Source organism: Hyaena hyaena, unplaced genomic scaffold (assembly GCF_003009895.1).
Source record: "Hyaena hyaena isolate Hyena2069 unplaced genomic scaffold, ASM300989v1 scaffold_427, whole genome shotgun sequence".
NCBI classification, from domain to species: domain Eukaryota; kingdom Metazoa; phylum Chordata; class Mammalia; order Carnivora; family Hyaenidae; genus Hyaena; species Hyaena hyaena.
This window is the reverse complement of record NW_024081064.1, coordinates 128,129-154,663: the sequence shown is the minus strand read 5'-3', so window position 1 is coordinate 154,663 and position 26,535 is coordinate 128,129. Positions and strand designations below refer to the sequence as shown.

The 26,535-nt window shown below is 51.3% G+C and overlaps 1 protein-coding gene and 1 non-coding gene across 3 annotated transcripts in view; one reads left to right on the top strand and one right to left on the bottom strand.

Annotated features, from left to right (window-relative positions):
• Positions 1–16,916, bottom strand: part of RTL1 (retrotransposon Gag like 1) — a 23,325-nt gene extending 6,409 nt beyond the window's left edge. The window contains exons 1-3 of one of the 2 annotated variants that reach the window (XM_039252922.1): positions 16,886–16,916; positions 16,602–16,678; positions 7,818–7,880 (exon numbers count right to left, since the gene is read on the bottom strand). The gene's annotated coding sequence lies outside the window, so the exon portion shown is untranslated. Of the gene's footprint in view, positions 1–7,817; positions 7,881–15,092; positions 15,113–16,601; positions 16,679–16,885 lie in introns of those variants that run through there. The other variant, XM_039252923.1, reaches the window with a different exon arrangement.
• On the top strand, positions 11,079–11,155 carry LOC120245764. Its single transcript, XR_005531870.1, has one exon. It is a non-coding gene; the product is annotated as a small nucleolar RNA SNORD112 (small nucleolar RNA).
• Positions 16,917–26,535: the final 9,619 nt, after the last annotated feature.

Genomic DNA, 26,535 nt, shown 5'->3' with positions numbered 1-26,535 from the left:
AAAAAAAAAAAAAAAAAAAAAAAAGCATTCCCTCATTGGCTAAAATCCAAACTTTCCCACAAGATACAGGATTCTGATCCGCTGTTTCTCAAAATTAAGTACGTTCTTGTTAGCGTGACACTTAAATTCGATCCTGCAGAGCCTCTGATTAAAAGGTTTTGTTGTTTATTTACTGTGCACAGTATTAGATCCAAACCTTTTAGCATAAAAATTCCTGACACAGAAATTCACCAAAATCATTCTCTGGCTAAACCGTAAAGGCCTTAGAATAATAGAAAATTCTGCTCATGTCATTCTTCAAGGCAGAGATTTCATTTTCTAGCATGATGCACCAGTGATGTAAAATAGCCATCATCGCCATTGCCATCGTCACCATCACCACAATATATACGTAGCACAGTATCTAAATTAACTCGTTTGTCCTCATTGAAGTCCTATAAGGCATTTGTAATAAGAGTACAATTCCAAGTTCCTAATATAACTAATTGAAATATAAAATTTGACTAATTCATCTGCAGACTCATCTATTAGAAATTAAAATCTCCGTATGTCTCTTAAAATCCTTTATTGGCCAAAACTTAAAACTTGAAAAATTTGAATTGGCTGAAATTGAAATTTTAAAATGGAAAAATTTGAGTTGGCTAAAATTTAAAATTTTACATACAAAATCTGTGCATGTCTCAAAACTGTTAAAACCCTTTATTGGCTAACATTTAAAATGTATTGGCTAAAATTTAAAATTAAAATTGAAAATGAAATCTGTATCTCTCTTAAAACCCTAAAAACCCTTTATCGGATAAAATTGAAAATTGAAACATTGAAATTTGCAAAAATTTAAAATTTTAAACATGAAAGCTGTATAGATAGCTCTTAAAACTTTAAAAACATTTTATTGGCTAAACGTTAAAACTTAAAATTTTAGGGGCCTCTGGGTGACTTGGTTGGGTGTCCAACTTCGGCTCAGGTCATGATCTCACTGTTCATGGGTTTGAGCCCTGCTGACAGCTCAGAGCCTGGAGCCTGCTTCAGATTCTATGTCTCCCTCTCTCCCTGCCCCTGCCCCACTCACATTCAGTCTCTCTCTGTCTCTCAAAAATGAATCAACATTAAAAAGAAACTTAAAATTTTAAGTTGGCTGAAATTTAAATCTTAAAATTGAAAAATTTAAATTGGCTGAAATTAAAAATTTTAAATATAAAATCTATATAGCTCTTAAAACTTTAAAAACTCTTTATTGGTTAAAATTTAAAATCTAAAATCTCAGTATGTCTCTTAAAATCCTTAAGACCGTTTATTGGTTAAAATGTAAACTCCTTGCCATATAATTTAAAAACTAGATTATACCCTTAACAATTTTTTTTTTTAACGTTCATTTATTTTTGAGAGAGAGAGACAGAGCACAAGCAGGGGAGGGGCAGAATGAGAGGGAGAACCAGAATCCAAAGCAGGCTCCAGGCTCCGAGCTGTCAGCACAGAGCCTGACGTGGAGCTTGAACTCACGAACGGTGAGATCATGACCTGAGCTGAAGTCAGATGCTTAACCGACTGAGCTACCCAGGCGCCCCTAGACTATACCCCTTCTAATACAAATCCATATGTCTTAACATATTTACAGATTTGATGATGTGACTGATTCAATCATTCACCTTTTCTGTTTTCAATCTAAAATTTAATATTCTTTGCGTGTTACAAAAATCTGATCTTCGCACACCTTAGCATCAAAGGTCAAACTTTCAGCAGGATGCATAAAAATTGTCCCGTAACTGCTCTCTTTAAACTTAAGAAAGTTTCTTTTTATTGCTTCTAATATCAAGTTCCAATCACTTAGCATAAAATAAAAAGTTTGGCCGTGTAATTTATCTGCAAACTGATGGATATAAATCCCCAAATCTTACCAGGCCAGTTCTTAAACTGAATTTAAGTTTAGTGGCTTAGTTCCAGACCTCTAAGCATTATATAAAAGTTGACCGTGTCATTCCTCAAAATAAAAGGTCACATTTCTTTGCAAGGTACTCGGATTTGGTCTTGTAACTTATGCTTCGTGCCTTATAAGATCGTTTAATTACCTATGAGATAAGATCTAAACTCCTTAACACGATATACACATATTGCTATACGATGTCTCTGCAGACTTTTTATCAAACACAGAAATGTTACCACGTCACTCTCTTAAAATCTCTTAATGGCCCAAATCCAAATTCCTTAGCACAGCACAAATATGTATTCTGTCTTTCCTCAAAATAAGGTCCAAACTCCTCAGCATGCTATGTAAACTCCATCATATACCCTCTGCCTAAGACCTGCCCCACCTCTATACTGCTTGCTGTAAATGATCTAATTCTTCAGCATAAAGTACAGACGGGGTGCACTTGGGCCAAGGGGGTACCTTCTCTGGGCTGTCAATGCGCGTTCATAATCTGGTTCATCAAATCCAGACACCTGAGCATAAAACACATTGTACCAGCTAATTCCCCTGAAGACAGAGCTCTCATCCGTCACTCCTTAAAACGCTTTACTGGCTAAAATCCAGACGCCTCTGCATGAGGGTTCAAAAATGAGATCATATCCCTCCCCAAGATGAAATGCTCTAACATAAAATCACATCTCCTTGGCATGTTATAAAAATCTGATCATAGTATCTTTACCATAAAAACTCAATCTTGTAGCTCCGCCAAAACGCATAAGTTTGATCATGTAACTCCCGATTTAAAACTTTCCAAGGTTTCTTCATTGCCCGTAACATAACATCTCAACTACTTAACATAAAATACAACATTTTACCATGTACTTTATCTGCAGGCTGGTCTATAAAAAAAAAAACAAAAAAAAACAACAACCCAAATCTCATCCCATCATTCTTGTGAACCCTTCATTGGCTTAAATCCAAACTTATTAGCATGATATAAAAATTCGATCTTGTCATCCCTTAAAATAAAGTTCACACTTCCCAGCACAGCATATAAAATCTGATCTTGTAATTCCTCCTTAAAGTCTTCACAGTGTCTCTTAATTGTGAAATTACAGAATAGAAGTCCAAACTCTTAGCATAAAATGTGAATTTTATTTTCTAATTTCACTGCATAGTATTTATCAACCACAGAAAAATCCGTCCATGTCACTCTCTTAGAACTTTTCATTGGCTAAAATCAGATTGCTAGGCAGGCACAGAGCTCCAATCATGTCAGAGCCTCAAAATAAATTTCAAATTTCTTTGCGTGTTCCTAGTGCTGATCATATAACTCTTACGATTGAAGTTTTTCAGTTTTGGTGTCGGCATCCATCAAATCTCTGAAAGTCACACATTGACTCCCCTCAAGATATAAGGTGCAAAGGTTTTTGCAGGATACTTAAATTTGTGGCTCTTGCTTTTCTATTTACAGTTTTTCTTTATTTTATTTTATTTTTTTTTTAATGTTTTATTTATTTTTAGGGGAGAGAGAGAGACAGACAGCGTGAGCAGGGGAGGGTCAGAGAGAGGGAGTCACAGGCTGAAACAGGCTCCAGGCTCTGAGCTGGCAGTCAGCACAGAGCCCGACGCGGGGCTCGAACCCACGAACTGCGAGATCATGACCCAAGCGAAAGTCGGACGCTTAACCGACTAAGCCACCCAGGCGCCCCTCTATTTACAGTTTTTCAATGTTCCCTATATTGTAAAGCCCAAAGCTGTTAGCCTTGAAATACATTTTTTTCATCCCCTCCCCCTCCCCCCCCACCGCGGATTTATCGTCCACAAGCAAAAATCCCACCATCACATTTCTTAAGACCCTTTGGCAAGAATCCAAACTCCTTAGTATGATATAAAAACCCGCTCCAGTAACTCCTTAAAATAAAGAACACCCCCAACCCCCCATCTCGTCCTAGAATCCCGCCTAAAATCTTTTCCTGTGTTTTCAACACTAACAACACGTATCAACATCTCTGTATCTTCAATCACGGTGTTTGTAAAACCTTTCGAATTTCATGTCCAAAGCATAAAACCCAAATGCCTGAGCGTGAAATGAAAATTGGACCAGATATTTGTTACATTAAGACCATCTTTACATCGGCTCTTCGCAGCTTAGAAAATAAACCTTCGATCCCTTTGCACGAAAACAGTAGTGTTCACCCTCCTCTGTTTTTAGATGCTGTTCCTTGCTCCTTTCACACTTCAGTCCCCAAACACTGGGTTTCTTACTTCCTGCCACTGCCCCTACACTCATCTTAATGTTATAGTCCTGGATATTTTTATGTTGTTAAGCTAGTCTCTCTGTCTACATTTCATTAATTCATTACGGCAACATGGCTCGATTCTTTTTTCTGGGCCAGGCACTGTGTGCGATCCCCGATGGGAAGAGACTGGAGCCACCTTGCTTTGGAGGACATCCAAGCAGGAAGAGGAGCACGCCGTCATGGCGACAGGGTGTTGTGCTGGAGGTGAGTGGGGGGGCCCGGGAGGGTCAGGGTCACGGGTCTCCCTCTACCGCTGGGGAGTGTCTCCGTGGAGCCTCCGGTGGGCTCAGCCACCTGTCCCTTGGGGAAGGACTTTGGGCAGTGCTGGGGCATCGTTTTGCACAGCGTAGGTGCCTCTGGCCCCTCTGGCCCCCCACGTCTGGCTCTCTACGGTGGCTACGGCTTCCTTCGGACTCCTGCCCTCCAAACGCCCATCTGCTGTAGTTCCCCAGAGGTAATATTGTCAGTCTGACAAATGTAGCTTGATAAACGCTGAGGTCTCAGGCCTCAGGACAATTTCTTGAAGAATTATCTACTGATTTGGCAATTCTCACCTTAGCAAAAAAAAAAAAAAAAAAAAAAAAAAAAACCCTGTATAAAAATGAGGATTTAGTGCACGTGGTCTGGGTCAGAAGTGCCCTTGCGGTCTCTTGAGTTGGACCCTTTCCCTCCCCGACACTCATAGACAGACACCCCAGCCTCACCACCTTCAGTGCCCAGAGCCTTCTCGGCCAGGTCAGCTCCTTGCTTGCTGCTGAGCAAGTGGCCCATTGGGTCAAGGCTGCCAGCGTGAGTCTATGAAGGGTTGGCTGTGGGGGGGCCGGGGGGGGCCACTCCCTCAGCGAATACCTCGCCGTGTCGGCTCACTTGTACAGTAAAGGAAATCTGATTTTAAAAATAGAGCTTGGAAGAGGAGATGAGGGATATTTAGGAGCAGAGTTGAGCCTGGGGCGGGGAGCAGGGGAGAGGTGAGGACAGGGAGGGGGTGAGCAGCCCGAGTTGCCGAGGACGAAGGTGGAGGGAGAGCCCAGGAAGAGGAGGCGGGAGGGCGCAGGGGAGACTGGGGACCTCGGGCACTCTCTCATGTGTGCTCCCTTTTCCTGCCTCTCAGACACCAGCGCTGGCCCTACAGCCTTGGCCTCTGGGTGCCAGAATGGTCATCGGGACCGGGGTCAGGCGCAGACCCTTGTCTGGCTTGGCCGCCTCTGGGCGCCCCCGGGACTCCTTGGCTTGCAGGGACAGAGCTTCCAGGTCTTGAGGGCTACGTGCCCTGGCCATTCATACCCCAGTTCACTCCCTCCACTGCCCCAGACCTGCTGAGCTTCACCACGGGGGGTGGACACGCAGGGACACCGCGGGGAGCTGCAGGGTGGTGGTAGTTATTTTGCTGAACTAGTGTCAAGGTCAAGACATTCCCTTGTGAGGCCAGGGCTGGGGCTCCTTGGTCTCCTGGTGTAGATGGGTGGTGCGGCCGCTCTCCCCACTCCGCTCGCCAGTCGGGACTTCCTAGGGGGCTCCCTGAGAGCCCCGCGACGAGCTCGGGTGGGCCCTGGGTCCTGCGGACCCCTGTACACTCCAGCTTTGCCTCTTCACCCCCTGCTCTGTGGATTAAGACCACCTGGGCCCTGTGGCCGGGAGACCCTCCGCATCTTGACCGAGAGCAGCCCGCTCTGGTCTTTCTTCCGTCCCTTCACCTGGGCTCTGGGCCTCGGACCTCACTGGGAAAACCGCCTCTGGGAGGGGGGTTGCTGTCACTCGGGAGGGACACGGAGTCACGGCAGAGCTGGGGCTCAGCCCAGGGCTTCTCCTCCACCCCCAAACCGGCTGTGTGGGGGTCCCCATCGGGGCAAGGGGCAGTGCCCCCGTCTTAGCAATCGGCCTGAGTCTAGTCCCTGTCGCCCCTGCCCCACCCCCCTGCCTTCATGCCCTCCAGGGGCAGCTGGTCGCTCTGCCCAGAATAACCCTGGGAGGGAGCGGGAGAGGGGTCACGCACGAGAGTGTCCTTCTTCCTTGGGTTGCCCAAATGGGCCAGGCCAATCAGCTGCTCCCCAGGCTGCGCTTGCCTTGAAAGGCAAGCGGGCAGAGGAAGGAGCTAGCGCCAGCTGCCCGCCTGGGACCCATGCTGACTTTCAGCATGACCTTCGCCTCCTGGGCCCTCAGTTTCCCCGGAACTGCAAGAAGGGCTTGGGCAGGGGGTCTTGTCACTAGGTTCCCGTAGCTCGGGGGTCCTGGGAGCTGCCTGAGGGGTGACCTGGGGAGCTGCAGTCAGAGGCGGGGGTTGGCTGAGCCGGTGAGATCAGGGACCCCACCCTGCCTCAAGTCCGGAAGCTAGCGGTCCTCATCCCCTTTACAAATAGTATTGGAAATTGGGGCTCCTCATACTAGTTGGTTTCAAGAGTGGTCCCCACATGTAAGTCATGCCTGGGGCACAGCCTGGCTCGTTCTGTCCGTGGTGTATCCTGTCTGACAGTGGAGCTGGGGGGGGTTCGTGGAATCTCTTCGTCTCTGGTGGGGGCCCTCTGTGCCCAGCACGGACAGGCCAGGAGCTGTGGGCCTGGGGGCAGGGGGTTCTGGGAGGAAGGGGGTGAGGCATTTGAGGGGTGAAGGGGGCTTGGCCTCGGTGCAGGTAGAAGTAGGGGCCAGAGTCGGAGGCTGACTCCTTCCCCAGGGGAGACGTGCCCTTTGTAAGCTGGGAGGTGCTCCCAACGAGGAAGGGCCTGGGATTATCGGGATTATCGTGGGGACTCTTCGAAAGCCTATTGTCACTGGATGGTCAGCCCTCAGGGGACATTTTCACGCCTGAGCCGACTGTAATTTCTGTGCTCATGCCACAAGGCAAGTGAGTGTGCCGGAGCCCCAAGGGCCGAAGTGATTTCCCTGGAGCTCGAATCAGCAGTGCCACAGCCTCCCAGCCCACCGATGAGGGAAGCTAGCGGGGGGCGGGCTGTGCGCACGTGGAGGCCAGTGCCATCCAGAGAGGGGCGACTCGAATTTCTGTATCGAAAGTGATGTCTCCCCAGCGTCTGCTCTGTTTCAGACAGGATCCCAGCCGCGCGGCCCAGGGCAGAGTTTTCACCGCCCCGCGCTGGGGAAACCCAGGTTAGGAAGGAAGCAGCAGTGTGGAAAGTCGGGTTTTCCTGTTTCCACTGTGGAAAGAGAAAGCAGGAACCGATGCCCTGGGTCGGGGGTGGACAGTGGCCGTCTGGGGACCTTCGAGGGACCCTCGCCGGAAATGCTGCCTTCCTCCATGGTAATCGTGACGCAATTGGAGGCCAGACCAGAGGGGCCTCGGTGTCTGCCTCTGTCTCCCTGAAAAGCTCATGTGGTCATTGCCAACCCATTTTGGCTAATTTGGTTGTTGGCAGAGGGACAGACTGGACAGCTGGCCTTGAACCTACTAATCACAGCCACCCGAGTGTTTGAACGAGGTACCGAGTTCACCATGTCATGACATAGTTTTTTCCTGCAGACAAACTAACCCTTTAACCTCTGTTCCCCAGTGCGGGCCAGCCAAACCCCCCCTACCCTGTACTGCTCGACACCCCCTCTCCCCAGATGCCCCCCACCCTGGGGGAAGGTCAGCATGGTACCTCCACCCCAAATCTTACCTTTGATGCAGGTGGTCAGCGGCTCTGATCCTGTCGCGCTGTTGACTGGAATCTCTCTTCTTTCTACAAAGTTATTGGACACATGCATTTCTTTAATTATGAGGGTCCTGGCCTTAGGATGTGCTTGCACATTCCCTTGTTCAGGTCACAGCACACTCCACACCCTTCTTCCCTCCTTCTCTCCCAGGCCTAAGTCACATTGCTACCTTTGGGTCCCTGCATCCTATGTCTTGAGCACTTACTATGTGCCAGACACTGATTTAAGAATTTTAATCCTTAGGACAGCCTGTGAAGGTGTTACTTCCTTTGTCCCCAGTTTTCGCCCCACCCCCGCCCCGAGGGCCAGTGTGCACCTGCGACGCCGTCCCACCCTCCCTCGCTGCACAGTAGGGCAGCAGGCCAGGCTTGAGGTGGCGTCTCTGAGAGGTGGGCTGCACTCTGAGCTGTTTCTTTTCTCCCCTCCCAGGTGGCTGGAGGTGAGACAGCTTTTCCCCCAGAAAGGGAACAGAGGCCCAGCCCTGGATGGAAGCGAAAGGTCTGAAAAATGCATGTATTTTTCCTGAGTTGTAAATTTGGACTATTTGTAAATGTGTGGGCCCCTCAGAATGGAACTAACCTGAGCCCTTAATTTTGCAGGTGAGGCTCACTGCCCCCCTGGATGGGCAGTGAGTCAGGGCGCTCCAGAGGCCGGGGTGCGGCCTAGCCCTGGCCCCCCGTTCCAGGATGCCACCATGCCCAGAGGGGAGTGGGGCCCTCCTACGCTGACCTCACAGCAGGCCAGGTGTGTACGCCCTGTCTTTACACAAGACTGGGGAGGGAGAGGCGTGGAGGAGTGCAGGCTGACTCAGTGTTAATATGGTGATACAGAGAGAAGTCCAGAATAACGCTGTCACTGTGTTGCATGTCATTGAGGGAGGCGTTCAGATCTCTGACCACGATACAGAGGGGTGCTGACAAGTGGGACATCTCTAATGGGGGCTCAACGCCCCTGGTGGGGGCCAGGGAGGGCAAGTTCTCCTGGGTAACCTTGGTCAAGTGACGGTGAATCCCCCTCCCCTTCGGTAGGATCGGGGCGGCCATCTTGGAGCATTGCCTTGATGCTTTAAGTGAAATAAAAATAGAAAGTGCCTGGCACACAGTAGGTACTCACCCCAGATAAAAACTCTTACTGGAGGGGAATCTGTCCCTAGCCTCTCTGAAAGCCCTCCTCATAGAGCCCCGAGGGAAGCCCAGGGGAGGAGGGACAAGGGGTCCGTGTCAGGATCCAGAGAGCCTTGTCTGGAGAGAACCATGTAGCGTGTAACCAGCATGGCCTGGATTTATGTGGCCCTTCTGGAGGAGTGAGGGTCTTCGTGTTGAATTGCCCTGGCCCCGAGTTAGATACAGGTGATGTCAACCCGGGTCCACATTTTATTTTTATTTATCGCAGCGTATTTCATATCTGAAAAATGATGACAAATACCCCAAAGTATTCACCGGGACCAAACCCAGGCCAAGAGAAAATACTATGTAATAAATAGCAGAGCCTCACGTGCAGACGGCTGGTTAACCTGGGCTCACATTTCTTCCGCACAAAGTCATGGTTGAAAATAGATCTCTGCCTGGCAGAGGGGAGGAAAGTTCTAGAAGGTCCCTGTCTGTGTTAGCAAGACGAGAGACTTGACCCCATTGATCAGTTAATTGATCTGTGCAGATGGACGCCAGGCTGTAAATGGAAAGCGGGCTCAGACCAATTGGGTTCAAGGTTGGCATGGTTTTGTGTCCCTGGCGGGGGAGGAGGGGTGTCTCTGAGCCTTGGCACCTCCCATCAGTGGAAGAGACTAGGGCAGTTTTGGCTGCGCCATCGGCCCTGAGCCTGCTCATGGACTCTGATGGCTGAGACAGCTGTGGAGGGGCCTGGGGAGTTGAGGCTAATGTTCAGCGGGCAAGCAGGAGTTGAGGTGACCCTGAGAGAGGGGCCTTCTGATGGGAGGCCGGGGTGCCATGCGCTACCCAGGACAAGATGGGGGCGGACAAGTTAGAATACCAATGCCCTTGAGCCATGCTCCCTCTTGTTTCGAACCGGGGGGTAAACGTGGCAGCTGTGGGTTCTGCATGGGGATCTTGCTGTCAGAGGACACGGCCAGGCCCCGGCTTGTTGCCAGCAAGCTGCAAGGCTGTTGACGCATGTGAGCTGAGGGGCTGCCGCTCCCCGGAGGCCCGCACGTCCCCCTGGCCAGGCCTATCTCATGTCACATTCTCCTGGAATTCTCATTCCGGTTAGCTAATCCCCAAGAACACGGGCCAGGGCATTAGCTATGGGGGCCTCTTACAGAACGAAAAGGAAAGTCCTTCCCGATGGGTGCATTGCAGACAGCCGCTGGGCGGCTCTGGAAGGCTCTGGGGCCTGTGGGTGGTGAAATCGCAGCCGGCAGGCACACACCTGCTGGCCTCATGTCATTGACACGCCATCGTGGGGGGGGGGGGCAGGCTCCAGCTTTAGAACATACAAAATTTAAAAAGGAATGATCTTGGGGATAAAATAACCGCCCCCCCAACTCCGTGTCTGCGGAACGTGTTTTGGGGGTAAGTGCCCAATCCTGGGCCGTCAGCCCAAATGCCCTTCATTTTGTTTTTGTAAAAAAGGAAAAACAACCCCCCCACCCAAGCCCTACAAACAAACAAATGGGGAAAAAAACCCCAAAACCCCCACACAAATGTTTATTTTAATTATGCAAGCAACGCACTGATAATGAACACACTCATTACTAAAAACCAAACACTGCGCATAAAAGCTAAAGCCATCTGCACCCTCCCCTCAGGCCCAGCCGAGCTCCCCCCACCCCACCTCCCCCCCAACTGCTGTTAACAGTTTCAGGTGCACGGCTCGATATTTTTCTGTGCATTTATGTATGTCTATAAATTGATCTCTGAAATAGGTGGTTTTGCTTATTTTCTACATAAACTGCATCACAGTGCATGTTTCCTTCTGTGTAGCTTATTCGTCTTCATGCGGGAATCCGCTTGGAGATAATAAAGATCGACACCTCGCTCCTTATCACACACCTTAGTGCCCTGTAATCAGCTGGCGCCCAGGTTGATTTAACCCCCTCACCGCCGCCCCGAGAGCCCCAGGTCCTTACCCCGTGGGGACGGAGTGTGGTGGCAGGTGTAAGTAATTTCTGAGCTCGGGGTCTGAGGAGTCGGCTCACATGTGTTTATGACATTATCACAGATGAATCTATGGATGCATAAATTAGCAAAATAAAAGAGGGACATGCCTGGACCAATGATGACAGAGTGTTTATGAACAAAGCCTCGTGATTAATCCAGTTCTGCGCAAAATACTGAGGTCCATTAAAAGACAATAGGTCTCCTCTGTCTCATTCTTTTTAAGAGCTGTTTAATATTCCGGGGTATGTATGCACCATTGTTCATTAGACCCTCTCCTATTGTTCAAGATCCCAGCTGTAAGCGTGCTGGAGGGGAGGAGAAGGCATCCGGATGGAAGCTTGGGTCAAAGTCCTGCTCGTTTGGGTGGGGGTGGGGGCAGGGAGGTCACAGGCTCATGGGTTCTTGTTCTATTATTTACAAAAATAAACAAAAATGAACCCATAAAATAAAAGTGCTCCTGGTCCAGATAAAGGAGCTTGTCACGAACTGAAGTTTTAACTCATATGGTTTTGCTCCACGGACGCCCACTAGAAAGGGCCCGAGCCGTTCCCATGTGCTGTTATTGCGATCAGCCCTGCAACGAGCTTTTTTATGGCTGTAACTGTAAACACACCCGTGGCTGTTCCTTTATCCCGGCTTCTTGGAGGTGGGGTAGCCGGGTTAAATGGTTTGCAAAGTTTATTTTCACTGTGTGATCTTTCTAAAATGCCATTTTGACCTTGTCACTGTCTTGCTTTTAAATCCTCCCTCTGACTTCCTGGAACTTCTGGGATGCAGTCCAAGAGCCTTAGCCTGGCACGTAGGACCCTTCGGGGTCTGGGTGGGAGCTTCCCAGCCTCTCCCCTCACCCCTCGTCCCGCCGCCCCCACCCCTGCAGGCACGCTGCAGCCCCAAGGTACTTGCTCCTGTCTGCATGGGCCTTGCCTTTGACACTTGGGGGCTTCGGCCGTGACTTTTCAACCCCGAGGACCAGGCTTTGAAACGTACCCCACGGTGAAGTCCCCCTAACACCTTGTTCAGAAGTCCAGCAAAGCAGAGCCCCCCCTCAAAGGGCCATACTTCCCTAACACGGTTTCCTCGTTCAGGAGAAGGTTTTGCATTCTTCTAGAATTCACGACCCCCAACCTGTTAATCGCCCCCTTTCCTCTGTCCCTGTCCAGTGCCCTCGGCCCCTGTGTCACCTGGATCTGACTTCCTCTGACTGAAAAGGCCTCCTGTTCTCCTCCTGAGGACTGAGACGTCTGTCCTGTGCCCTGGGTGAGTACTGTCTGTGCCACGGACCACAGACACATGCCTGGGGGCCAGGGCCTCACTGCCCCCATTGCCCCAAACTGCTCTGTCCTGCCCTCGGGGCGCAACTCCAGGTTCCCTCCATGCCTGCCGTGAGGACGTGGTTAGGATGTGGTTCACGAGTGAGGGACAGTAGCATTTCAGGACGAGGGGGCTGGTGATGTGTTTGGGGGACATAATTAGGGCCTGGAAATGGTTGACGGCATCTTTTATGAGCTTCTCCTTGCCAGTGGGGAAGGGCCCTGGTCCCAGAACATAAGAGGAGGTAAGTCTAAGCAAGTGACAGCAGGGCCACCAGCTGGGGGGATGGTGCGGGTCTGGAGAGAGGAGAGGCTCGGAGTGGCCACTGCGTTTGGGACAGTGTCCTGTTCTAGGAGCACAGGCTTTGGGGCAGCGGGACTGTGATGCCAGGTCCCCATCACCCCGGGGGGCAGAGGGCCTCACTGCCTGTGGGAGGGGATCAGTGTCCCTGCAGCTGCTCAAGGTTTTGGTCCTCTCCCCCTCCACCCCTCTCCCTGCCCCCAGGGTGGTGGGTGGGAGCCACCCGGAGAAGCCGGCCATCTTGAGCACAAACCCAGCTGCAGGAGGGACACAGTGCATGTCCTTGGCAAGGCACCAAGAATGCTTGTGCCTCAGTTTCCTGGTCGGAAAAGCATACGTACACACGGGGTAGCGATAGGCGGAGTGAGACAATGGCTCAAATAAATCACTCAGCACAGTAGCGGCTGGAAAACAGCAGACTTTCCCATCCCGGCCCGTCTGAAATGCTTCACCTTCCCTCCCGCAGACCCACAGAGGAAAATAAAAAGGCTGGAAGAGTGTGAGCAGGAATAAAGACCCCAGCGCAGCCCCCTCAACCCCCCCCGCCCCCGCCCCCAAGGGAAACACCAACACCCCCCCCCCCAGGCTGTGGGCTGTTCCCCGCCGGGTTTAATTGGGTTCTCCTGAAAAGTATGGCAGTCGTTGATTTTATTTTATTCTATTTTTTATAAATATATATAAAATGTCAGGCCGCTCTTCAGGCAGATTTTTGAGGCTTGTACTTTATAGACTTTGGCAAGGGCGGCTCGGAAGGAACAGTGGCTACAGTCTCCAGAGGTTAATAATTCCTGGAAAAACTTCTGGCTAAACCGGACTTCTCCTGAATTTCACAGAAAACGCTCCCCGGGCTGGGCCCAGCCTGAAGGAGGGATCTGTGCGCCGGGCAGCCGTACCGTGCCAGCCTGGCTCCCACGGTGCCTTTTACACGAAAGTGAACTTCCTGGGCTGCGGGACACGCACTCCTCTCTCCAAAATGTTTGCTTTATTTACTCTGCAGCCGCTTGCCCTGGGGCTGTTTACGGGGCTGCTTACTCTCTACCCCTCTGCCCTCCACCCCTCTGCCCTGTAGCCCCCCGCTTCCTGCCGAGCCCCCCACCCCCACTTCCTCACTGCAGCGGCAGGGGACAGGGGAGCTCTGTTTTCGTCTGGAGCCCATTGTAATGGGGAGGGGAAGAGTGCCCCGTTCTCAGCAGGAGCCCCCTCCCCAGCCCCCCTGAGCCTGCGCATGGTGGGGGGGGGGGCAAAGGGTTTGCTGCCCTGTGGCCTCTGCCTGCTTAGGGATGTGGGTTGGGTGACTTTTCAGACCCACGCCAGTGCAATTCTGAGCACTTCCCCTGTGCCGCCGATGACCCCTGACCTGAAACCTTCATTTGCAAAATTTCTTACCTGCTGTGACTTCTGTTGCACACCCGCATTACCTCCCCTCCCCCACGTGATGCCGCAGAGACCATTACGCATATGTAAATACCACTTTACCCAACATTTTCAAATGACAGTTGCAAAGCAGTCCTTTAATAGATTAAAACAGAGAGCAGTGACAAAATAACAACAAACCCCCCAGGCTCTGAAAAGCACTTTCCCCAAGGGCCAGCTCGCAGCTCTGAAGGGGGGTGGTGGGCTGGGGGGGGCAGCCTGTCTGTGGGGAGCCCGCCAGCACTTTTCACCAGCAACACGCTGCTGCCCCCCCACGGTGGGTCAGAGCAGCTGTGGGGACCCCGACAGTGCGCCCGGGCTGATTGGAGCAGGGCAATTAGGCTACAGTGACAGGGGCCGCATCCCTGGGTCCCCGGGTGGCCCTGCCCTCCCCAAATCACACTGCCCCGTGGAAGCGTGTCCCTGCCTCGAGGGTGAGCCTGGGCAGCCTGGTCATTTCACAGACCCCGCTGGCACCTCCACCAGCCTGTTACACACACACACACACACACACACACACACACACACACGCACACATGCACACACGTGCACACGCGCTGAGCGCCTGCACTGGAAACAAAGACAAGAATTCTTAACTCCTTTAGAAACTGCACAACAGAGCCTCGTCTCCGGGGGGGTCCCCGATAAAGGCCCCGTCCAGCCAGAGTTCCTGGGAACTGAGCCCCCATGAATGGGCCTGGAGAAGCAGCGCCCGACGCGGCGTGGGCCGCATTCATCAACACGCAGGCCCCTGGGCCCCGTCACCGGGCGAGGGGGCTTTCACGAGTCCCCAGAGCATCCAAGTCATGGTTCAGGGGCCGGCTGTGGCCCAGCCTCCAGAAAAGGGCCCTGCTTTTCCCATGACCGGGAGGCCTCTCCACTCACCAGACCCCCCCCCTCCTTCCTCCTGCTGGAAGGCACCCCCCCACCCACCCGCTGCACCAGCCTGTTGCCCCAGAGAGGACCCAGGCCAGCCTTTCTGGGCCTGGGAGCCGGAGCAGGCGCCTGGCCACTCCAGGTGGCTCGCCGGCCCTGAGATGGGGAGTTGGCTGCAGGACAGCCCCCCACCTCCCCGCCCCCGCCGCCCCAAGCACTCACCCCCATCCTGCGCTCCTCTCCCTCACTGCCTCATTGTGACAGCGGCGCTCCACCAGCCATCTCGGTGCCTTTGCCATGCAGCTCAGGGCAAGGTGCACGGGAGCGTCTGCGCATCCTTGCGCTGACCCCGGCCTGCCTCCTCTCGCAGCCCAGCCGGCCCCACTCGGGACTTTGCTCTGTAGGAGCGTCTCAGAGGCCTAGACGTGCGGGCTGCCAGCCCGGGCAGGGAGCCTTGCTGCAGCCTCCCGGCCAAGTACCGGCCTGCCTCTCTCTGCTCGGATGCCTCCTGTAACAGGGAGCTCCCTCTCTCCCCGAGCAGCCCGCTCAGGGCTCGCGCACACCGAGCTGCTTCGCCGAGCCCTCCCTGCTCCTGCATCTGCCTCCCTCCGCTGCAGCCCCCGGCCCCCTCTGCCCTCCGCTCTTTGCAGGCGGCTAGCTCGCGTCAAGCCTTCTGTTTTTCCGAGCCGGCTAGCAAGCCCCCCACCCGCCGAGGGATCAGATTTGGGGGTCCCCGTCCCTGTCCCGATCACAGCCGTCTACACCTGTCCCGGGCGCCTCTGCCCCTGCCCCGCCTGGGTCTGGGATGGAGCCCTTTGCCCTGCTGTTCTGCCGAGAGCCCAGGGGAGGGCGCGGGTGTCCCCTCGCAGGTCCAGCGGCTGCTATCTCTCTGTTAAGCGGCGTCTGAGCCCTCCGTTTTTTATGGCCCCTCTGCTAGTTGCCAGGGAGAACGCTCTCTATGCAACCCCCTGCCTTTTCTGCAGGAGCCGCTGGCGGCTGGCCGGCCCCGGTCGGCCCGCAGCAGCGGCAGCGGCAGCGGCAGCGGCAGCAGGCGGCCACGGAGGGGCCGAGGGGCTCCGGAGACAGACACAGCAGCCGGAGCCGGACCCCCCCCCCCCCCCCCGCTTCCCAGCTGTGCAGCCACGCAACTCCCTTTGCTTTTCACAGCCTCCGTTTCTTCCCCGAGAAGTAGATAAGAGAGGGGCTCCCTCCCCGTGAGACGGAACGAGATAAGAGCAGCCTCGCACACATCAGACGCTTCATGAATGCATACGGAGTAGACAGCGGGGCCCAGGGAGGGAGGCGCACATGTAACAAGTGTCGCGCGAGGAAGAAAACAGTCTGGCCTTTCGGGAGGCCCTGCCCGGAGTGCAGACGGGAACCTCGACTGTCAGAGACCCCTCGGGTGGGCTTAATCGCAGGAAACATGTCAGCCAGAGGCAGCCCCTGGCCTGTGAGCTCACAGTGGATGCAGCAGGCTGCAGAAACTGCATTTATTGCATTTTCTGCATTTAGTGCATCAAGAATTTCCATTGTATGTAACTGCACTGGGGACCCCCGGGGTAAGGCAGGAAGGAACAGCTTTCCCGGCCGCTGCCTAGAAGGGCTAGCTGAGGCAGTTGAGGGGGTATCTGGGAGCCAGAAACCCGGTGGGGTCTGGGCATCCCACAGACTGTGGGATCCAGTCATCCATCCATGCACTCATTCCCCAAACCACCACAGTGTACCTACCTTCTCAGGCCCAGACTCGAGTGGGAGGCTGGACACCAAGCAGTGCCGGTCACAGCTTCCTGTTCTGGAAGCTCAGTCTGGTGGGGGAAAGAGACAGGGAGTAAGTCACTGGACATAAAGTGATCCAGGGGAGATGATAGCAGTTGAGATTTCTTGGAGCCCTGCCTAGGGGCTGGGCTGTCTGCCTAGGACTCACCCCAGTAAAAACTCTGAGCACCAGCCTCATAATCCTCATTCAGTTGATGAGGAAACTGAGTCAGGGAAATGTGAAGCCCCATACTCACCGTGTCTCAGCTGGTATGAGGCCAGGTTGGGATGGAACCCCAGGCTGTCTGGAGCTCCCCACTGCACCCTGCTGCTGAAGACTGTTCAGCAAGGCAGTGCTGAGTGCTGAGTGCTGGGGGGGGGGGATGGATTGATTAGTTATAAGCACCTCCCAGCAGTGCTTGAGATCCCAGCTCCTCTGTGGCCCAATCCGTTTGAAGGGCAGATTCAAAATTAGGTGGTAGCACCTATGGGCAGAGGCTTATGAAAATGGCATTATTAACCTGATGCGGAGAGGGCTCTGCCCACCTCCAGGCAGATTGCAGAGACGGAGGGGGCTGGGCCTTGTTTATGTGGACAGTGCGTTAGAGAGGATGGGGGGGGGGCTCGGGCTTCCTCCTGGGAAGGACTGGCCTTGGAGGAGATGAGGGCTTGATGGGCGGGGGAGAAGGGGAGTCGTCAGGGCAGCCCCCCACCTCAGGGAGATGCTCTAAGCTGGAACCCACTCTGGGAGGGAGGGTCTCCAGCCCCTTTTCTGACAGGCACAGGGACTAAGAGCCTCCCTACTCCTCAGTTTCCCCAAACGTGAGATGGTGATGGAAACCCAATGCCACTGTGATTAAAGCCCCTGTTCCCACCGCTTCCCTGCAACCCGGTCAGTGTGCCAGTCCTCAGACACCTGTCTGCTTCGGAGGAGCAGTATTCAACAGGAGCGCTCCCGTCCTGGGAGGGAGGGGGGGAGGGAGCGAACGAGCGAGGAGGGAGCCAGGAGGGCGCGACTTGGAGGGAGCGAAGCAGGGAGGAGAGCTGAGCCCCCGACTCAGAGAGGCAGCGAGCCAGCTCTGCATCGGGTAGGACTTGGGCCACTTAAGATTTGTGCCAACTCACGGTGCAGTGGGATCAGACAGTCTGAATCCTTCAGACACCAGCCAAGCGTCTGTGGCGCCCCCACGTGCCACCAGGGGGCTGCCTGGGCCACATTTTTGAGCCCGGAAAGTGAGGAGGGGGAGACAGTCAGTAGGGACTGGCACGCAGCGTTGGGCTTAGAGTGGACAGGGGGTTGGTCCCTGTCCCGGGAAGGCTGGGAGGGGGCCGCAGGCTCTGGCCCCGGCTGGCCACAGGCTGCGCCCCCTCCCTCACTGAGGACTGCGCTGCAATGCAGCGGGTGGGGGGGGGGCTTCCACATGGGGAAAGAGGGATGAGGGAGGGAGCGTTTCCAGGGTGGCGAGGTGTCCGGGAAGCCCACCGCGCAGAGACTCTGGCTCCCGGAGAAGGTCCAGAACGGGGGAGTGGTGGGGGCGCCCGGGGGGCTCCATAGGGTCTGGGGAAGCTGGTCACACCTGGGGTTGAGTGTCAGGGGGCTTGCACGGTGGGTGATGTGACTGATGGGGAAGCGGGCGCTGGGGGCGGGGAGGAAGGGGCTCAGGACGGTGAGGGCAGCTTGGCACATAGTTTGAGGGGAAAAGCACTAACTCTTTTCTTCCCAAAAATGCAATTACAAAATAAAGCCAAAGAGGAAAAAAAAAGCATCTGAAAGCTAGACAGCTGAATCCTTACCAGCCAATTCATCAGGTGGGGGAACCTCTGCCTTGGAGAAGGGGGTGCTGTAAGGTCCCTTTAGAGCCCGTGGAAGGTCATCAAGACAACCTGGGGGGGAGGACCCCTTGGGGGGGTGACTAGTGGGTATCTTGCTCCGTGACACCCTTGTTCCCTAGTACTTTCTCCTTAATCCACCCACTTCAGAACGGCTTGCTCCCACCAGCCCTGGGCCCTTGCTTGCACCCTTCCCACTTTTTGAGGCATTTGTTTCTACGAATCAGCTCCCTAATACTAGGGACATTTAGGATGGACCTGGGGCCCCTTTGCCTTTCTAAACAGCTTCCCTTCTCCAACCCCCTCCCCTCCTGCACTTTATTTTTACCTGTTGATCTTTCAACCCTTCCATCCTGTAAACTTTGAAACAGCACCAAGGCAGAGAAAAGAATACCTGTTTTTATCACAACTTACACCGTTTTCACGGTGCTGCCACCCAGGTGCCAACAGCTGTTAGCCCCTGGTGTTCAGGCTGAGGCCCCAAACTGCCCAGCCCCCACCCCAGACTCTTTTGAAGCAAATTCCAGACACCATATTGTTTCCTCTGAGCACATTTCAGTGCATGTAAAAGAGAAGGACTCTTTTCTGTTTTTAAAATGTAGCCACAATGCCACTTTCACAGTTAAAAAATTAACAGCCTTTCCTTAATGTCATCCAGCATCTATTCAGCATTCAAATATCCCCAGTTGACTCTTAAATTTCTCTTGCAGTTGGTGTGTTTGAATCCGTGTCCAAATTCTTTCCTGCATTTTCAAGGGGGCACTCGGATCACAGGAGGTAAGTGCTCCCACAGATTCTGGGGTTTGACTGTATAACCCGCACGGGACGTGAGTAACCCAGCCTCAGCAAACCTCAGTTTTCTCACTGAAAATGGGGCAACTTCGGGTCTCCCTAAGGGTCACTTAAAGGATTAGAGGCCGTGCACATGAAACCCCTAGCCCTCTTTTCTGATGGATGGCAGAGACGCAGCAAACAGGAGGTGCTAGAATATTCTTTTTTTTTTTCCTGGACATTTATGTATTTACTTATTTTTATTTATTTATTTTCATGTTTATTTATTTTTGAGAGAGAGAGAGAGACAGAACGCAAGCAGGGGAGGGGCAGAGAGAGAGAGGGGGAGACACAGAATCCAAGCAGGTTGCAGGCTCCACCCGATTCTGGAAACATTTAAAGGGGAGTTGGGCCAGGGTCGGCAACACTGAGCTAGCTATCGGCCTCAAAACAAGAGGGTGCCGGCAGTCTAGGCCTCTCTGAGTGCAGTGGGTGCACCGCACCTGAGAAAGGGCACTCTGCAGCCTGGGGACTGGGACCTCCCGTCCCGGCTGGCTTCACCCAACAGCAGACAGCAGCCCTACCCAGGGACCCCACTGGTTGCCAGTCCACTAGATGGCACTCTCTGCTGTGAGTCCAGGAGGGAGCACGACCCCAAACTGCTCTGGCCGCCTCCCATCCCGGGATGCCCCCGGGGGCTGCACATGGCTAAAACACTGCAGATTTAAAGTATAAAAATAAAATGCATTTCTCAGTATGTCATGCGAGATGTAGCGGTTTTTCTCCCTGTAAAAATCCTGGCCCAGTTGCAGAAGCAGAGGGGACGGATGTATAATGGTTTGCTCAGGCCAGGCATGGGTATGTGCACTCTGTCTTTAAATCCTCACCTCAGATATAGCTGATTTCCCTTTATTTCACAGACGAGAGGACTTTGAGAGGTTAGTGACTTGTCCAAATTCAGCTGGGAAGCAAGACCCAGGATTCCAATCCAGGTTTGTCTGATTCCTGTACATAATGGAGAGGTGGAAGGGTGGATGTTAGGTCTGATGGTTGGATGGCTGCCTCAGTGAGGCATCAGCCGATGGCGAGGTGGTGCGGTGGCTGATGTGTGCTGGCGAGACGGGTGAAGGAACTCACGTACAGAGGATGGATAGATGGACGAGTAAGAGAGAATAGTCCATTTCTCACCAACATCAAAGGTCTCTGAAGAGATGTTTCCTCTGGTGGAGCTTGCTGCTGAAGCGTCTGCCTTTTGTTCTGCCTCTGAGTGTACTGAGTGGCTCAGGTGGCTCTGGGACAGCAGGTATGCTGCCAGCTCACAGGGACCAAGCCCTGGCTACGGTGCTGGAGCTTCTCAGCAGCAACTCTGAGCGCCAGCAGTTGTCACACTTCACTGAGAAACAACAAGCAGCCTTCTTCCACTGGCTCTGGATAACTAAGCCCTGAGCCCAACCGCGTGGTCAGTTCTTTTGTAGCCACGCGGCATAATCTTATCTCCTCTAAATCATCACCGTGACCCTCCATGACAGCCATTACCATCCTCAATTAAGATACAAGAAAATTGAGGTTTAGGAGTGATAAGCGACTTACCCCAAATCATGCAGGGAACCAGGATTTGAACCTTAGTCTGCTTTTTTCTTCCAAATTCCTACCCTCTTCCCATTTCTTTCTCTCTAAGACTATGCCTGAAAAGAATCTTCACTCCTTGGGGTTAACCCTCATTAAACTCACCCTCCTGATCTATCAGGGAGCTGGATTTCTTATCCCCCAGACTCTAAATTTATTTCTCAAGTAACACCTTCTCTAGTTTGTGCTATTTGTGACTATCACACATGGAAAGGTCAAACATACACCTGACCTCTTGCAGTATAATTCATGAAGTCAAATTTCCAGTAGTTCCTATTATGACTGAATGCTAAGGGAAGCAGATGTAAAAATGACTCTAGAGCCTGGAGGCGTACAAGGTGGGGAGAGAGGGAATTCGACAGCGGGCAGAAGGACAGATAAGGAAGCCTCCCTGAAGGCTTGGCTCAAATTAAGCAGGTATGTTTTGATAACCTGCTTATGGGCCGAGTCCTGTTATATACATCCCAGATGCTCAGAATGAATTCACAGGGTTGCCATTTACTATTTTTATGAGTATTTAACCTTTGTGCCTCAGTTTCCTCAGTTGTAATATGGGGATATCAACAGGACCTTATTAATGGGTATTTGAAAATTAAATGGTTCAAACATTTAAAGTGCTTAAAACAACATTTCCCATATAGTTAGCATTCAATAAACATTCCCCTATAGTTAAAATTATAATTGTTGTAACTTTTTATTGAGATGGTGTTCAATATCTCTGACTGTTAAGATCATTATATACATTCTATAGATAGCTGGGGCATAGCGCTCAGAGAGGCAGATGAGTTTGCCTTTGGAGAGGGAGTCCACGAAATAGAAACACATATAAATTTAAGACTAGAAGATTTTATCTCCAGTTAGGGAAATAAGAATTATCCACACCAACTGGACATGATCTATCTAATGAAATATTAAGCTTGGAACGGGTGAAAGCCCCCTGAAGGAATTTCCTTGGAGGTATTGAGAATTACAGAGAGATTGAATGGGAGCTAAAAAGAAGCTGAGCAGAAGGGCAAGATGAACAATCAAGTTGTCCTGGTTCAACTTCATGGCTTCTAGACGCAGTGGGCAAGTTCCCTAAGCTCTTGTATATGTTCTTAGCACATTTATTTCTCTGTCTTTTTTTTTTTTTTTTTTTTTGATGGGGGGGTGAAGAAAAGAATCACTTTCGAAATGTTTCTTTGTTTGCTCTTTTGAGGGTGGCCAGCTGGAACAAAGAATTGTCCCACTGAGTCTTATCTCATGGAGTACATGAGGACTAGGTGACCCCCTCCCATTTCTGGGGAGAAATTTGTCGCTTAACCCTACGCAGTGCGCACCTGCGTGCGGGGGTAGTGCTGGTGGGAGAGTATATTTGGGGGCCCTGCTGGCTAAGTGACAGGATTTGGGGTTAGCGGCTCTGCTGACTCGCTGGCTATCTATGTTGGGTGTATGCTATGATTTTAGCGTGACCTGACCCAGAACCTCTGCAAGTCCTGTGGGTACTTCCACCAGTGCGTCTTCTCTAAGGAGGACCGTGTATTTATTCACCCATGACTATTAGTATATCCTGGCGAGGCCCTGGGCTCCTGTCTGTGTGGGAGGTCAGCCCCTCTACTCACCCACACACGCATTCACACGCTCACCATGTAGGCTGACAGTGGGGTATCAAGGAGCAAGAATTGCTACATAAATGAGGCAGTGGGGAGAAGTAGGTAAGACAGACTCTGGAGCTCAGCATCTTCCTTGCTGTGTGACCCCTTGTAAGTCACTTAACCTTTCTGAGGCGCCCTTTCCTCATGCGTAAGAGGGAGCTAATAACGTCTGTTCGAATGTCACCTTCTCAGTGAGGCTCCTCTCCTTCTCGTTTGCTGTTGCTTTCCTGCTTTATTTTTCTTCATCGTTCGCATCGCCGTCTCATATACCACGTATTGTACTTATTTATTTATTTATTTATTTTTAAAAATATTTTTGTTTATTTCTAGGATAGAGAGAGACTGTGAACAGGGGAGGGTCAGAGAGAGAGGGAGATACAGACTCCAAAGCAGGCTCCAGGCTCTGAGCTGGCAGTCAGCACAGAGCCTGACGCGGGGCTCGAACCCATGAACCGCGAGATCATGACCTAAGCGAAAGTCGGACGCTTAATCGACTAAGCCACCCAGGCTCCCCTGTACTTATTTATTTTTAATACTGTCTGTCCTGTCTCCACCCAGGGGATATTAGCTCTCAGATTTTGTCTGTTTGGTTCATTGCTATATCCCAGGACCCAGACCCGTGCCTGGCACAAAACGTGTGCGCAGAACTTTTGGGGTGGGGGGAAAGAAAGAGGTGTTGTTGAGTTGTACCCACCCCAGAAGACTGGCAACGCATGCAAAGCAGGCAGCATGGTGCCTGGTGCAGAGTACGCATTCAATCAATATTGGCTAATTATGATTATTATGTCTAATTCACAGGACTGCTGTGAGGATCAAGCGAGATAATGTATGCGAAGGCATGTCGTGAACACTACGTGCTGGGTACAGGACGTACAACATTAATGATCCTCCGCCGCTTGGAGGGAACTTGCACTTAAACTTCCATACCACCTGGGAGGGAGGGCAGACTGGTGGATCATTGCCACCTGAGGCTCAGAGAGGGGAAAGGCCTTGCCGTAGGCCACGCGGTGCGATGAAGGCAAAGGCAGGAGGCTGGGTTCCCTGCCCGGTGGTCTTCCCATGACTCCCTTAGGAAAGTCCCCAGGTGGATATATTTATGTGTATATTATACCATACGCACGTGTACGTAACATATGTACGGTTTTAAATTTAATTTGTTTTTAACGTTTCATGTCTCCAGAGTTGCCCTGTGGGCAGCGTGCTGGGCACCTACCAGGCCAGTCTGGGAGGGTAGGCAGGAAACTGGCGATATTGTCAGTAAGGGTCAGAGCAGAAGGCTTCGTAGTTTCTGGGAAACGATTTGAACATCAAGGATCTCCTGGCAGAGACTCCCCTGAGGGCAGCCCCCTTTCACGAAATGAATTTTAGTTTCCTAAAGTGCATCCCTTAGATGGATTTCTATTTTCCAGGGCACTTGTTTAAGCTTTGATGCCGAGTCCAAAAAAGAACAGATCCCAACAATTTCCTGCCCGAGGCCCGTCCTTCCCGAAACCCTCGGCTTGGCCTGAGCATCCAGATAATTTGTTTCTCTAATCAGATGTGGGTGTGGGGGGCGATGTTTGGCCAGCGGGGTGGGCGGGTGGGGGCTCGGGGAGGGGGCTGTGCAGGCTGGGAGCTGCTTGAGGAACTGTCGGTAGCTCTCTGCACCCTCACGCTGGACCCACGGGGGTGCCGCTGTCCTCAGTCTACAAATCGCCCAGGTCGGGGCACAAGACAGAGAGGCCAGGTCACGTCTCTGCAGTTACACAGCTCATGAGTGCCTGCTGGGGTGGAACCTGGTCTGTCTGTCTGTCTAGCACCACAGCTCGGGCACTGCTACAGAGGGAACAAAGATTTGGGTGAGGGGCTCAGAGACAGGGTGGAGGGTGGGGGAGTTTGCCTGGTTGCCTTTGGTGTGAAAAGTAATGGCTACTTCTGCTCAGGGATCAGGGCTGGGACTGTCTTATAGATGGAGAAACAGACGCAGAAAGGTTAGTTAACTTTCCTGATGTTGCCCAGCTTGTCCGGGGTTGAGGCTGGATCTGGAGACAGGCAGAGGGATGTGGGCTCTCATGCTCTACCTACTGTGCCTTAGGATGGAGAGCACATAGTCATGTGACATAAAGATGGCGCCCGCAGTTCTGGGATCTGGGCTTGAGTCCTTTTACCATCCCTACAAAGGTCCTGCGAACCACTGCCCCATGGAAGATATTTGTAAAGAATAAATACGCGTGATAAAGTCTTATCTATACGGAAGGGAAAGGGGGGGTGCTCAGGAGATTTGGGAGTGACCATTTAAGGAGGGCAGCAAGGGGCTAAGAGCAGGGGCAGTGGAGTTGGGGGTCATGTGTGGTTGTTTATGGGTTTTAAGAATCTGTCAAATAAGAGGTGGACAAACAACCCTGGGGCAATGGCCAGAAGCGACCCTGAACCAAGAATCGTGGTTAATTCTCCACAACTGAGGGCCATAAAAAGAGATTGGAGTGGTTTGTGGTCATTAGTTTTATTATTAAAAATAATAAAAGAATAAGTAACGGAAAAAAGGCCTCGAATACAGCAATTGTGAGAATGTATTCTGCACAAAAGATCATGATTAATCCAGTCTGCTACACTGACATTAACAAACAAGAAAGGTCTAGGTTATTTTCTTGTAACAGGGCTTTGTGTTTCATAGAATGGGCACAGTGGGGTTTCCACTAGAGAGGAAAGATCTTTGTGGGGCGGGGGAAACTGTGGATGGGTGTAGGTGGGACTTAACGGATTTTACAGAATAGTTAAGAATGTATGAATGCATAAATAAAATTAAAGAGGTTCAAGCATGGGCCAGTGATGAGGGTGTGTTTTTAAACAAGGCTTGTGAGTAATCTGTTCTGTGCAACTGTAGTTATTAGAGAACAAAAAACAGAGACAAAGCTCAGTACATTGAAAGGTGTGGGGTAGTGGTAGGAAGCATATTAACAATCCAGTAAAGCAGTCATCGGTCTTGAGCTGAAGGGTGGATTCAAGTGTATTTGCTCTATAGTTAAATATGATTAGATGAGTAAATAAAATAAGTGACAGAACAAAATAGGGCCGATAATGAACCACCAACGATAATGTTTATGAATTATGGATTAAGATTAATCCACTTAGGTATAATTGTGGACCATTTAAAACCATAAAACAAAACAAAGCTCTTGGCTCTGTGGATAAGAAGCATTGGTGTGTAAATACTGATATAAGTACTGATCGCAGTTTTTGTTCTGCATTAGTGCTGACCTGGTGTGTTTATTGGATTTAAAAAAAAATAAAAACAGTAAAAGGGACAAGTAGGAAACAATGTAGCGATTATACCTGGAATCACAGATTGTTATTACTTCAACTCTGCGTCTCTGAGTCCCTTAGGAAGAAGATCGGGGCTGGTTCCTTTGTGAGTAAGAAGCATAGAGACAGATACTTTTAATGGGCGTCATTCTAGTTGGTGATTCCGTCATGCACGTTTATTATAAAATTATTAAATGAGAAAATGTGTACAATGAGAACTATACTTAGGCCAGTGGTGATGTTGTGTCATGAACCGAATTGTGATGTAGTCCTGTGCTGCTCACCTGGTGGCCATTCAAAAATTCCTGGGTTGTTTCATCCTTTTTAACATCTGCCTTGTGTCCCACAGAACAGAAGCCCTGGAATGGGTCTGCTGACGCTCTGTGGATCAAGATCTTGGCTGTGACCTCTGTGGGAAGTGAGCCATGGATCAGCCAACAGGAGTGATGGTAGGTGTTGTAAGTTGGGTGGTTGGCTGATGGGTGTGCGTGTATCATTAAACACGAATGGGAACAAATAAAATCAAAGATGGCCAGGCATAGACCGATGAAGAGATTGTCATGAACCAACGTGCTGAATCTTATTTGATGTAAACCACTGCTATCTGTGTAGGAAATGAGCAAATGAAAAGAAACAATTATATTCATATATATTAATTGTTCATATGTGTATATGTGTACAGGACATAGATATCTCTTTATATAAGTATAATTGTTGCCTTTTCTTATTCTTGGGTTGAGTGGTGAGTTCATATGTGTTTATTG